The sequence below is a fragment of the Carcharodon carcharias genome, chromosome 14, assembly GCF_017639515.1.
Source record: "Carcharodon carcharias isolate sCarCar2 chromosome 14, sCarCar2.pri, whole genome shotgun sequence".
Lineage (NCBI taxonomy): Eukaryota > Metazoa > Chordata > Chondrichthyes > Lamniformes > Lamnidae > Carcharodon > Carcharodon carcharias.
Window position 1 is genome coordinate 28586673 of NC_054480.1, and position 13844 is coordinate 28600516.

The 13844-nt window shown below is 43.7% G+C and overlaps 1 long non-coding RNA gene across 1 annotated transcript; it reads right to left on the reverse strand.

Annotated features, from left to right (window-relative positions):
• Positions 1-1499: 1499 nt before the first annotated feature.
• On the reverse strand, positions 1500-12822 carry LOC121286866. The gene is made up of 3 exons (XR_005945092.1): positions 12694-12822; positions 5073-5183; positions 1500-1595 (listed from the first exon to the last, which is right to left on the reverse strand). It is a non-coding gene; the product is annotated as an uncharacterized LOC121286866 (long non-coding RNA).
• Between the last annotated feature and the right edge of the window lie 1022 nt (positions 12823-13844).

Genomic DNA, 13844 nt, shown 5'->3' on the forward strand with positions numbered 1-13844 from the left:
TCATCTTATTTTTTTTTTCCATGCTGGTAAGCTGCATGAATTTAGGTTGTACCTTAGGAATCATAAGAAAGCTGACAATAAATAAAAGTTACAAAAATTCAGTACAAAAGGAGGATGCTTACAGAAGAAGAGCACTATAGATAAAGGGGAACCAGTAGATGTAATATATTTGAATTTCCAAAAGGCATTTGATAAGGTACCGCACATAGGGCTACTTAATAAGGGCCCATGGTGTTGGGGGTAGTATATTAACATGGATAGAGGATTGGCTAACTAATAGAAAACAGAGAGTTGGGATAGGGGAGCATTTTCAAGATAGCAACCTGTAACTAGTGGAGTGCCACAGGGATCAGTGCTGCTGCCACAATTATTTACGATATATCTTTTTGACTTGGATGATGGAAGTGAATGTATTTTTGCCAAGTTTGTGGCTGACACAAAAATAGGTGGGAAGGCAAGTGGTGAGGATGCCACAAAGAGTCCACAGAGGGATATAGTCAGGTTAAGTGAGTGGAATATAATGTGGGAAAATCTGAAGTTATGCACTTTGGCAGGAAGATTAGAGAAGCTGAATATTATTTAAATAGAGAAAGACTACAGAAGGCTGCAGCACAGAGGGATTTGGGAGTCCTTGTGCATGAATCACAAAAAGCTAACGTACAAGTTCAGCAGGTAATAGGGAAGGCAAATGGAATGTTGGCCTTTATTTCAAAGGAAATGGAGTATAAAAATTGGGAATTCTTGTTAAAATTATACAAAGCACTAGTTAGATCACAGCTAGAATACAGGGAATATTTTTGGTCCCTTTATCTAAGGAAAGATATACAGGCATTGGAAGCAGTCCAGAGAAGGTTAGCTAGATTGATCCAAGGTATGGAGGAATTTTCTGATGAGGAGAGGTTGAGTAGGTTGGGCCTGTACTCATTGGAATTTAGAAGAATGAGAGGTGACTTTATGAAACATATAAGATTCTTAGGGGGTTTGACAGGGTAGATGCTGAGAGGTTGTTTCCCCTTGTGGGAGGGTCTAGGAGCAGAGGGCATAATCTCAGAGTAGGGGGTCACACATTTAGGACAGAAATTAGGAGGAATTTCTCTCAGAGGGTAGTGAATCTGGAATTCTTTACTGCAGGGGGTGTAGAAGCTGGTTCGTTAAGCATATTCAAGGCTGAGATGGACAGATTTTTAATCAGTAAGGGAATCAAGGGCTATGGGAAAAAGGCAGGAAAGCAGAATTGAAGATTATCAGATCAGCCATGATCTCATTGAATGGCAGAGCAGACTCGATGGGCGAGTGGCCTACTTCTGCTCCTACATCTTATGGTCTAAGAGACTTGCATAGTAGCTCCAAGAATATCATTTTCAGTCCATTTCTGGGAATGTTAGAATATCTCACTGAAAGCTGCAGTTTTATTCCCACTGGCAAGGCAATTTAATATTGATGATGAGAACTGCTTCAAAGTTCCCAATTTGCAACATTTATTGATTGAAGTCATACAGGATGATAAAAAAGCATGCCAGAGAAATCGGCTGAGTTGGAACGACTGCATCCATAATTATTGCACCAACTCCATCTGTAGGCCACCGCACTGTTATCTGGCAAAGATCAATGGCAATATTAGATGGACAGTTAATCAGCAAATGAACTTTAATACAGATAGATGTGAAATTATGCACTTTGGTCGGAAAAATAGAAGCATTACTTACACCTTAGAAAAAAACTGAATGGGGTAGAAGAGCAAAGGGATCTAGGGCTACAGTTGAACAAATCTTTAAAAACATTTCAGGTCAGCAAGTCAATTAAAATGCTAACAAAACACTGGGATTTATTTCTTGGGATATAGAACTCAAAAGTTATGTTATAAGTTATGTTAAACTGATATAAGACCCAGGTCAGCCCATATTTGGGGCGTGGTGATGGTGCAGTGGTATTGTCACTGGACTAGTAATCCAGAGACCCAGGTTAATGCTTCGGGAACCCGGCTTTGAATCCCGTCAATGCACATGGTGGAATTTGAATTCAATAAAAATCCAGAATGATAAGCCTAAAGATAACCATTAACCCATTAGGTTCACTAATGTCCTTTAGGGAAGGAAATTTGTCATCCTTACCTGGCCTGGCAAACAGTAGGCTGTTAATAAGATAAAAACAAAAAAACTGCGGATGCTGGAAATCCAAAACAAAAACAGAGTTACCTGGATAAACTCAGCAGGTCTGGCAGCATCGGCGGAGAAGAAAAGAGTTGACATTTCGAGTCCTCATGACCCTTCGACAGAACTGTTCTGTCGAAGGGTCATGAGGACTTGAAACGTCAACTCTTCTCCGCCGATGCTGCCAGACCTGCTGAGTTTTTCCAGGTAATTCTGTTTTTGTTTTTGTTTAGGCTGTTAATAAGCCCTAACAAAAGGAATGAAAGCAGATGCATTGGCCTAGGCACCAGAAATGACAATGGCAAACTCAGCCCTGTAGGCCCTGCAAGGTCCTCCTTATTAACTGCTGGGGGCTAGTGCCAAAAGTGGGAGAGCTGTCCTCACAGACAAGTCAAGCAAGATCTTGACATAGTCATCCTCACGGAATTATATTTTCAGATAGTGTCCCAGGCATCATCATCCTGAGGTATGTCCTGTCCCACCGGCAGGAGAGACACAGCAGAGGTGACAGCACAGCGGGAGGGAGTTGCCCTGGGAGTCCTCAACAGCAACACCAGACCCCATGAAGTCTCATGGCGTCAGATCAAACATGGGCAAGGAAACCTCCTGCTGATTACCACATACCGCCCTCCCTCAGCTGATGAATCAGTGCTCCTCCATGTTGAACACCGTTTATGGTTCTAGACCCAGCCTAACAGCTATGTCATTTAGGACTCGGCCAGCTCGGTCAGTAGTGGTGCTACCGAGCCAATCTTGGTGATGGACATTGAAGTCCCCCACCCAGAGTACATTCTGCGCCCTTGCCACCCTCAGTGCTCCTCCATATTGGATGGAGTATTGGAGGGAGCACTGAGAGTGGCAAGGGCACAGAAAATGCTCTGGGTAGGGAACTTCAATGTCCATCACCAAGAGTGGCTCGGTAGCACCACTACTGACCGAGCTGGCTGTGTCCTAAATGATATAGCTGTGAGACTGGGTCTGCAGCAGGTGGTGAGGAACCAACAAGAGGGAAAAACAAACTTGACCTCATCCTCACCAACCTGCCTGCTGCAGATGCATCCTACGACAGTATTGGTAGGAGTGACCACTGCACTGTCGTTGTGGAGACGAAGTCCCGCCTTCACATTGAGAACAGCCTCCATCGTGTTGTGTGGCACTACCACCATGCTAAATGGGATAAATTTTGAACAGATCTAGCAGCTCAAGACTGGGCATCCATAAGGTAATGTGGGCCATCAGCAGGAGCAGAATTGTAATCGAACACAATCTGTAACCTCATGGCCTGGCATATCCCCCACTCCACTGTTATCATCAAGCCAGACGATCAACCCTGGTTCAATGAAGAGTGCAAGAGGGCATGCCAGGAGCAGCATCAGGCATACCTAAAAATGAGGTGTCAACCCTGGTGAAGCTATAACATGGGACTACTTGTGTGCCAAACAGTATAAGCAGAAAAGTGATAGAGCTAAGCAATCCCACAACCAATGGATCAGATCTAAGCTATGCAGTTCTGCCACATCCATTTGTGAAACAACTCACTGGAGGTGGAGGCTTCACAAATATCCCCATCCCATTGATGGAGGAGTCCAGCACACCAGTGCAAAAAATAAGGTGGAAGCATTTGCTACAATCTAAAGCCAAAAGTGCCGAGTGGATGATCCATCTTGACCTCCTTCAGAGGTCCCCAGCATCACAAATGCTAGTCTTCAGCCAATTCGATTCACTCCGCATGATATCAAGAAATGGCTGAAGGCACAGGATACTGCAAAGGCTATGGGCCCTGCCATATTCCGGCAACAGTACCAAAGACTTGTGCCCCAGAACTTGCTGCTCCCCTAGCCAAGCTGTTCCAGTACAGCTACAACACTGGCATGTACCCAGCTACGTGGAAAATTGCCTATGCATGTTCTGTACACAAAAAGCAAGACAAATTCAACCCAGCCAATTACCACCAAATCAGACTACTCTCAATCATCAGTAAAGTAATGGAAGGGGTCATCAACAGTGCTATCAAGCGGCACTTGCTTAGCAATAATCTGCTTACTGACGTTCAGTTTGGGTTCTGCCAGAGTCACTCAGCTCTTGACCTCATTACAACCTTGGTTCAAACATGGATAAAAGAGCTGAACCCCCGAGGTGAGGTAAGGGTGACTGCCCTTGACATCAAGGCTGCATTTGACCGAATGTGGCATCAAGGAACCCCTAGCAAAACAACAATCAATGGAAATCAGTGGGAAAACTTTCTGCTGGTTGGAGTGATACTTAGCACAAAGCAAAATGACTGTGGTTGTTGGAGGTCAGTCATCTCAGATCCAGGACATCACTGCAGGAGTTCTTTGGGGTAGTGTCCTCAGCCCAACCATCTTCAGCTGCTTCGCCAATGATCTTTCTTCCATCATAATGTCAGAAGTGGGGTTGTTTGCTGATGATTGCACAATGTTCAGCAGCATTTGTGACTCCTCAGACACTGAAGCAGTCCATGTCCAAAAGCAGCAAAGCCTGGACAATATCCAGGCTTGGGCTGACTAGTGGCAAGTAACATTCACGCCACACAAGTGTCAGGCAATGACCATCACCAACAAGAGAGAGTCCAGCCATCGTCACTTGATGTTCAATGGCATTACCATCACTGAATCCCCCACTATCAACATCCTGGGGGTTAGCATTGACAAGAAATTGAACTGGACTAGCCATATAAATACTGTATCTACAAGAGCAGGTCAGAGGCTAGGAATTGTGTGACAAATAACCCACCTCCTGACTCCCCAAAGCCTGTCTACCATTTACAAGGCACAAGTCAGGAGTGTGATGGAATACTCCCCACTTGCCTGGATGAATGCAGTTCCCACAACAGTCAAGAAGCTTGACACCATACAGGACAAAGCAGCCCGCTTGATTGGCACCACATCCAAAAACACTCACCCGCTCCACAACCGATGCACAGTACAGCAGTGTGTACCATCTGCAAGATGTACTGCAGGAATTCTGCAAGGCTCCTTCGATAGCACCTTCCAAACCCACGACCGCTACCATCTAGAAGGACAAGGGCAGCTGTTATGAGCCAGCAGCTGGTAAAGCTGAGTTATTTAAAAATCCCAGAGGGAAACTTTAAACAACTGTAATAACCTATATTTTTTTTGTATGTTTGTTATACAGCTCTAAATTCAGGAATCTGACTATCAGTAATTGAGAGGTTTTATATCAAAATACTTGTGACATTTATTAATTTACACAAGTTAAATATACACATATGGCTACAAATTACTACTACCATAACTTTTAACAAATTCCCAAACTAATCTCCATTAAGGCAACAACACCCATAGACTTTCAGCAGACACCAGGCTAAACATTTTCACCTTACAAATTCAAAATGAGGTTCCTTTCACTTTGGTTCCTGTGGAGACAGTTGTAGGCTTACAGCTGCTTTGATCTTACATTGCCTCTGCCCTGCACACACGAAACTGCTGTCTGTAATATCCAGCACAGGTCATTGAATGTAAATTCTCATTGTATCACCAGCCCCTTTGAACTCCACCTCTTCTAACAATAAAATCCCTTCATAGTACCAATTTTATTAGTAATATAAACATTGCTTGGTCTCTGCCAGCTAGGTGCCTGAATTCACTCCTCTTCTTGAATGCTCTATTCAATGAAATGCAAATGTGCATCTATCCCTCTTCCATCTCAAAACTAGTACACATCAAAGCACCCAGACTAGCTAGCTTTAATCCAATTAAGACACTCCACAGACTAAGCCTCTATTTTTAAAAGAAAAATAATTTCCAATAATATGTACATTACTAGCTTTATAACAACCCCCTCCCTATCAAAAAATAAACCGTCATAATTCTAATAGATGGCTTCATTTTAATAACCCATCTCACACTATCTCCTATACTTATTACACTATTACATTACCAGTTGCTTACATGAATATAGCAATACATACACGAGTCCTTGGTATCAACAGAAATCACTCCAGTTCAGTGACTAGTGTTTTAATAGTGTCCAATTTTCCTTTAAGTTCAAATTCTTGATAACGATCCACGAACAGATTCTCTCATCCAGCAATATGTATAATCTGTGAATTAAATGGTTGTAATAATATACTCCATCTGAAAAGCCTTGCACTTTTGTCTCAAAATTTGTCCAAAAACTTCAAAGGATTATGGTATGTATAAACAATTGTTTCTGATGAATTGTTTGCAACATAAATTTCAAAATGCTGCAATGCTGACACCAAACCCAAAGTCTCCTTTTCGATCGTTGAACATCTTGTTTGTTGTACATTCAGCTCCCATGAAAAATACCCTATCGGTTTTCAATTCCAGCATCATCTTCTTGTTCCACTCCAGGCCTAATGCCTTTCTCACTTGTGTCAACAGCAAACTTGAATTGCTTGGCATAATTCGGTATTGTCAAAACTGGTGTCATATTTAATAAAATTTTCAAACTTTCCAATGACTTCTGGCACTCCAGTGTCCATTGAGACTTCTTGTTCTTTTTTAATAGTTCAGTCCACCACTTGGCTAAAATTTGGTATAAGTTTCCGGTAAAACCCACTAATGCCCAAAAATCGCAAAACTTCTTTTTTTGTTGTAGACACTGGGAAATCCACACTAGCCTTGACTTTCACATCTCTCAGAGCTACCTCACCATGTCCAATGGTATGGCCTAGATACGTAACTCGCGCTTTTGCAAATTCACTTTTAGCCAAGTTCATCACCAAATTAGCTTCTTGTAGTCGAGTAAATAATTCTTCCAGATACTGTAAATGTTCCTCCCACTTCTGACTGAAAACGATTAGATCATCAATATAAACAGCCCACTGCTTAGACCTGCAATTATTTTGTTTGTCAGTCTTTGAAATGTCACAGGTGCATTCTTCATACCAAATGGCATGACTTTAAACTGATATAGTCCACTTGGCATTACAAAAGCTGATATCTCCTTTGCTCTCTCTGTCAACGGTACCTGCCCATATCCTTTTAGCAAGTCAATCTTTGTGATAAATTTTGAATGTCCCACTTTCTCAATGCAATCTGCCAACTGTGGTATGAAATATGTCACTGCATTCACTTTTCAATAGTCCATACACAGTCTTTGTGTTCCATCTGGTTTCAGTGCCAGTGTAATAGTTGAACTTCAGCGACTGCAACTAGACTTAGCAGTATCATTTTGAAACATGAGATCAATTTCTTTTTGTATTTGTGATAACTTTGCTGGATTTAATCTGAGGTTGTTACCTTATTGAAGTTGATATTTCAATACATACATCATGTAAAGCTCAATGTGTCTTTTCCAACTTATTTCCACAAATAGGTTTGTGTGACTGCAATAGCTTTTCCAAATCACTTTGACACTTGCTTGGAAGGTAACTCAATATTTCATTTAAATTTTCAAGCACCCCCTCTTTATCCAATTTGATTAGAGGAATTTCAGAGTACTTCACTCCTACAACAACAGCACCGTTCTCTCCGTTCTCTCAGGTCCAACCCTGACATTGTCATCAAACCCGCTGACAAGGGTGGTGCTGTTGTTGTCTGGCGCAATGACCTCTACCTCGCGGAGGCTGAGCGTCAACTCGCAGACACTTCCTCCTACCTCTCCCTGGACCATGACCCCACCACTGAACATCAAGCCATTGTTTCCAGAACTGTCACTGACCTCATCTCCTCTGGGGATCTTCCTCCCACAGCTTCCAACCTGATAGTCGCCCAACCTCGGACGGCCCGCTTCTGCCTCCTACCCAAAATCCACAAACAGAACTGTCCCGGTAGACAGATCGTGTCAGCTTGCTCCTGCCCCACAGAACTCATTTCTTGTTATCTTGACTCCCTTCTCTCTCCCCTTGTCCAGTCCCTTCCCACCTACATCCGTGATTCCTCTGACACCTTACGTCACATCAACAATTTCCAGTTCCCTGGTCCCAACCGCTTCCTCTCCAATCCCTCTACACCTCCATCCCCCACCAGGATGGTCTGAGGGCCCTTAGCTTCTTCCTCGAACAGAGGCCCGAACAATCCCCATCCACCACTACTCTCCTCCGTCTGGCTGAACTTGTTCTCACACTGAACAATTTCTCCTTCAACTCCTCTCACTTCGTCCAAATAAAAGGTGTGGCTATGGGTACCCGCATGGGCCCCAGCTATGCCTGTCTCTTTATGGGGTATGTGGAACATTCCTTGTTCCAGTCCTACTCAGGCCCCCTTCCACAACTCTTTCTCCGGTACACCGATGATTACTTCGGTGCTGCTTCATGCTCTCGTCGGGACTTGGAAAAATTTTATTAATTTTGCTTCCAAACTCCACCCCTTCATCATTTTCACATGGTCCATCTCTGACACTTCCCTTCCCTTCCTTGACCTCTCTGTCTCGATCTCTGGTGATAGACTGTCCACCAATATCCATTACAAGCCTACCGATGCCCACAGCTACCTCAACTACAGCTCCTCACACCCCGCTTCCTGTAAGGACTCCATCCCATTCTCTCAGTTCCTTCACCTCCGTCACATCTGTTCCGATGATGCTACCTTCGAAAACAGTTCCTCTGACATGTCCTCCTTCTTCCTTAACCGAGGTTTTCCACCCACGGTCATTGACAGGGCCCTCATCCGTGTCCGGCCCATCTCCCGCGCATCCGCCCTCACGCCTTCCCCTCCCTCCCAGAAACATGATAGGGTCCCCCTTGTCCTCACTTATCACCCCACCAGCCTCCGCATTCAAAGGATTATCCTCCGCCATTTCTGCCAACTCCAGCATGATGCCACTACCAAACACATCTTCCCTTCACCCCCCCCCCGTCGGCATTCCGTAGGGATCGTTCCCTCCGGGACACCCTGATCCACTCCTCCATCACCCCCTACTCCTCAACCCTCACCTATGGCACCTCCCCATGCCCATGCAAAAGATGTAACACCTGCTTCTTCACTTCCTCTCTCCTCATCGTCCAAGGGCCCAAACACTCCTTTCAAGTGAAGCATCATTTCACTTGCATTTCCCCCAACTTAGTCTACAGTATTCGTTGCTCCCAATGTCTCCTCTACATTGGAGAGACCAAACGTAAACTGGGCGACCGCTTTGCAGAACACCTGCAGTCTGTCTGCAAGAATGACCCAAACCTCCCTGTCACTTGCCATTTTAACACTCCACCCTGCTCTCTTGCCCACATGTCTGTCCTTGGCTTGCTGCATTGTTCCAGTGAAGCCCAACGCAAACTGGAGGAACAGCACCTCATCTTCTGACTAGGCACTTTACAGCCTTCTGGACTGAATATTGAATTCAACAACTTTAGGTCTTGAACTCCCACCTCCATCCCACCCCCTTTCTGTTTCTTCCCCCTTCCTTTTGTTTTTTCCAATAAATTATATAGGTGTTTCTTTTCCCACCTATTTCCATTATTTTTAAATCTTTTAAAATCTTTTATGCTCCCCCCACCCCCACTAGAGCTATACCTTGAGTACCCTACCATCCATTCTTAATTAGCACATTCGTTTAGATAATATCACCAACTTCAACACCTATGTGTTCTTTTGTTCTTTTGTCTGTGACATCTTTTGATGATCTGCTTCTATCACTGCTTGCTTGTCCCTACAACCAGACCACCCCCCTCCACTTCTCTCCCCCCACCCAATATCGCCATTCCTTCTCTGTCGCTGAGTCAAAATCCTGGAACTCTCTTCCTAACAGCACTGTGGGTGCACCTATACCACATGGGCTGCAGCGGTTCAAGAAGGCAGCTCAAGGGCAACTAGGGATGGGCAATAAATGCTGGCCCAGCCAGTGAAACCCACACCCCATGAATGGATTAAAAAAAGGTACAAACACAATTCTGTTCTCCATGCTATTAAAAGGACATAGAAACACTGGAGAAAGTGGAATTTTTTTTTACAAGGATAAGCGATTAGAGATTATTGGGGAAAAATGAAGAGATTGAGACCTTTTTTTTAGAAAAGTTTTAAGTGAACTTGATTGAAATCTTTAAAATTATGTCTGATTTGGGCAAAGTAGCGGCAGAATTTTGAAATGATAGTCGCAGCCAAAATGACGGGAGCTGTACTGGGTCAGCAGCCTGTTTGAATCTCCAGTGGGCTTTGCTGAGGCTCTTTAACTGAGCCATGGTATTAGCATTTAGCTTTTGGTTTTCCCAACCAATCAGAGAAGGTGGCTGGTTGATACACCAAGTCTGTCAAAGGAAGGAATTAAAACGACCTCAGCATGGACAGAATGGTTGAACTGGACATGAATTCCTAATACTGCAGCAACCATAGGAATGGAGTGGAGATCTGGGTAGGCTGCCAGCCAGGTCTCTCACTCATACCTTGAGGTCCTGCTGTGGAACCTGAGGGCTGCATTGAAGTGGTCATTCCCAAGGATGTCAGGAAGAGGACAGCATCTCAAATCAAGCTGGCATGCATATTAGAGGCCAAGGAAGCGGGAGTATGGTCATCCAACCTAGAGGCAGTGCACCAAGGGAATCAAGGACCTCAAAAAGATGGGAAATGTGAGTGACATAAAAATTTCAGGTATGAAACCCTAAATTCTGCATTTTCATGCACAGCACTCCTCAGGCCCGCTCACCTTGCAGCTCCATTCATTACACTTCCTCCAGGTACATCTTCACATACCCATTTGGAAAACCAAACTCACCCCCATCCTATTGTCCTTTTACACCCACACCTCATAGTCATCCTCCACAAATGTTGTCCTTCTCTTTGCACACAATTCATTTCTTATATTCATAACTGTCCACTTCCTCTCCTTGCAGGAAAAGATAACATAGAACTTTAGGGAGAGGCAGAGATCTTGAGTGCGGATGAGTGGTGGTGACCTTGACGGCAATATGTGACCACCTGGTCCACTGGGAAGGGGTTCTTGTACCAGGAGGTGACTAATATCAACAATGACCTGCCATGAAAGCCTTAATCTCCCGAGGCATTGGTGCTCACATGTTTTTATAGAACTGATCCCCTGCCTGTTAACCACGCATTGGGGAAGTCCCACCTCCTTGGAGCAGGAATTCCGAGTCTACTCCCCCTGGCCTGTGGTGTAGTATGTGGCTGAAGAGAAAACAGCTGCTGCTGCTGCTAGTGCTGTTCCTTTTGTTCCTCATCAAAGATGTAAGGCAGAGCTTGTTCTGAACCTTGTAGAGACCGATAACTTTAATAAAAATTTGAATTCCCAGTGACTGACTTAAAGGAATCGCATAACAAGATTTCAAGTTTTAAGATGTTTACTGTAACAAGGAAACTGAAATCAGTATTAAGGAAACATTACTTAGTAGGTGACTAATACAATAAACTACAGAAATGAGTTATTCGTATTTTAATACACTCAAAAACCCAACATTGCATTTATACTTTATAGCATGCTCCCTGCAGAATTGCAGTTTTTTGCAGGACACAGTCCAAAGTTACTCCCAGCTTCTAATGGACTCACTTCTCCCTGTTTTACTGAGTCATAGCGTCAAGCATCCATCAAACTGTTTCCTTCAGTCTTCTGAGAATTCCTGAACTAAATTCCAGCTGCAAGGTTCACTCCTGTGATTCCTTCTCCCAGCCTCACCAGGGGGAATCTTTCAGTGACCTTAAATCTCTGCAGGTTCCCTCACTTCATCCAGAGGACAAACTTTCACTTGCATTCTGCCTGGTAGCTACCAGAGAACAGCTTTTTCCCTATTGTTTGCATCAGCTGCTGCTTCCTTGCTTCCCTCTCTCTCCATGCCCAGGGTTTTTTTTAATTCAGACTGCCTGGGAATCTGTAAGTCTGCACAAAGCAAGAATAGCTGCCTCAGAGTCTTTTAAGTCTTTCCAAGGCAACACCAGATGCTCTGTCCTTTGATTTTAGGCGTAAACCTGGCATGTCAGTTTCAAAAACATTTGACCATAGGCTCCCTGTGTCCGTGCCAACCAAGTCACACCACATATCGCAAGGCAGAACTAGCAAGGACATGTGTCCCTTTTCATTAGGTCTTTTTACCTTGAATTAAAGAGGCAGACCAAAACATAAGCATCATATAAAACCTTACATTTGTAACAAGCTGCATTATCTGCTCCCATGACATGGTGAAGACTGACAGCAGGTATTGCAGGTCAAGGTAAGTAAAATGTAAAACAGGTGAAGTGACTTCCAAAAAGTTGTCCATTGTCTGTCAAGCAATGAAAGCACACACACAGATGTGCTGTGAGCATCAGCCTCTCAAGTGGCTGTGGCTGGAGCTCTTCATTTCCATGATTCAAAGCCTTCCCAGCCTGTCAGTTTTATTGAAAAAGCACTTTTTTGTGCACTAATCTGGTTGACCCAGGCAACTTGCTGAAGTTTGGGAAGTAGGTATGCTGTCGGTTAAAGCCAGAATGCTTGATTAAACAGCAGTTTGTTACCTATTTGTATATTAAAACTGCTTACAGCTCCATGGAGGGTCTCTGCTCACCAGCAAACCCACCTGGGTGAAACCTGGAAGTGAGTGGGATCATATTGGGAGCCCAACCTGACATAATCTTTAGGGGATTTGATTTGATTCACCACATGCACCCAAACTCACCTCCAATTGGCAGCTAAGAATCCGCAGAGCAGATGTGGAGAGAATGTTTCCAGTTGTGGGAGAATCCGAAACTTGAGGCCATAAGTACAAGATAATTACTTATAAATCCAATAGGGAAACAAGGAGCAGTTCTTACTCGATGCATGACGAGAATGCGAAATGCACTGCAACAGGAAGTAATTGAGACAAATAGACTGTAGCTTAGATGCTTTCATAAGGAAACTCAGCAAATACATGAGAGAAGAGCAATATGTGGATATGCTGAAAGGGCAAGATGGGAGCTAGAATGGGAGGGGACTAGTGTGGAATGTTACGATCAGGTGAAGAGGGGTAGGATGGCTGCCCTCTTTTCCCACTCCTTGTTTGACTGCAACAGTTTTTTTAAAAAGGATATGTTTGCCAATTCAGTGACTGTTTATGTGCTGTGATTGTAAACAATGCAAATGACAGGTTTCCTTGAATTTTTTGAAAATGAAATATTTATTGTACCTAACCTGGTCTAAGCAAAATAATAAAAATGCTCCAGCTTTCACACATGCATGCACTCAGGTTCACACAGACAACATAGGTTAAATTACATGATACTTTAAAGTCCAATAAAGGTTAAAGTCTTCATTTAGGTTGATGGCTTGGGTGAATCCAGACTGAGCTCAGTGGTCTCTCAGGATTTGGCGTTGTGGTAGTTTAAAGATGTTGGTGGTTAATTTATCTTTTCTTTTGGTGATGGCAGCTGCTGGGTTGATATTTTTAAAAATCTCTGCCTGTGAGGTGTGGATAATCAAACAATAGACTGAGGTCAAAATTGCAAATTGGATGGGGGAAGAGAGACACAAAGGTCTTGCCACTTCACCGTGTTTTCTGCTTCTGCCTGATCTGGAGACAAGTTTCTTAAACAGAAATGATGGTTAGCTGGCTTGTCAAATGATCCTCTCTCATCAACTGACCCAGTCACCGTAATCTGATCATATCTAGTGGATTCAAAATGGATGGCTTCAAATTGATTAGATTATGGCTGGGTGAAATGCTCTCTTGGCCAGTCTTTTACTGAAGTGATTGCTCATCACCCATTTGAGTTGGATATCCAACAAATGGCTCAGGAGATGTGGTTCATTCACATTCTTCTCAGGTGATTGTTATAGGCTGTTGGGGGA